The sequence below is a fragment of the Apis dorsata genome, unplaced genomic scaffold (assembly GCF_000469605.1).
Source record: "Apis dorsata unplaced genomic scaffold, Apis dorsata 1.3 scaffold_216, whole genome shotgun sequence".
NCBI classification, from domain to species: Eukaryota; Metazoa; Arthropoda; class Insecta; order Hymenoptera; family Apidae; genus Apis; species Apis dorsata.
This window is the reverse complement of record NW_006263499.1, coordinates 91,478-91,737: the sequence shown is the minus strand read 5'-3', so window position 1 is coordinate 91,737 and position 260 is coordinate 91,478. Positions and strand designations below refer to the sequence as shown.

The 260-nt window shown below is 36.2% G+C and overlaps 1 protein-coding gene across 4 annotated transcripts in view; it reads left to right on the top strand.

The window, feature by feature from the left end:
* Positions 1 to 260, top strand: part of LOC102677923 (myb-like protein Q) — a 204,613-nt gene that overhangs the window by 174,005 nt on the left and 30,348 nt on the right. The window lies entirely within an intron of this gene.

Here is a 260-nt window from a genome sequence, read left to right as displayed (position 1 = left end):
AGAGAGAGAGATCTCTCCTTATACACGATGAATACGTCTCGAATCACCTACCAAAATTCAAAACTAACCCTCTTCCATTAAAAAATCTATTGATCCGCTCAAATTGTTTAAAAAATAAATTTATCCACAAATCCATGTCCAAATATGTTACTTTACACGCAACAACCAATCATCGTCATATTCCACGCATCCCTCGCTCATTTTCCCTAATTTCTATTTACTCTACACGCTATAAATCGGTTGAAACGAGTTCACCAGAG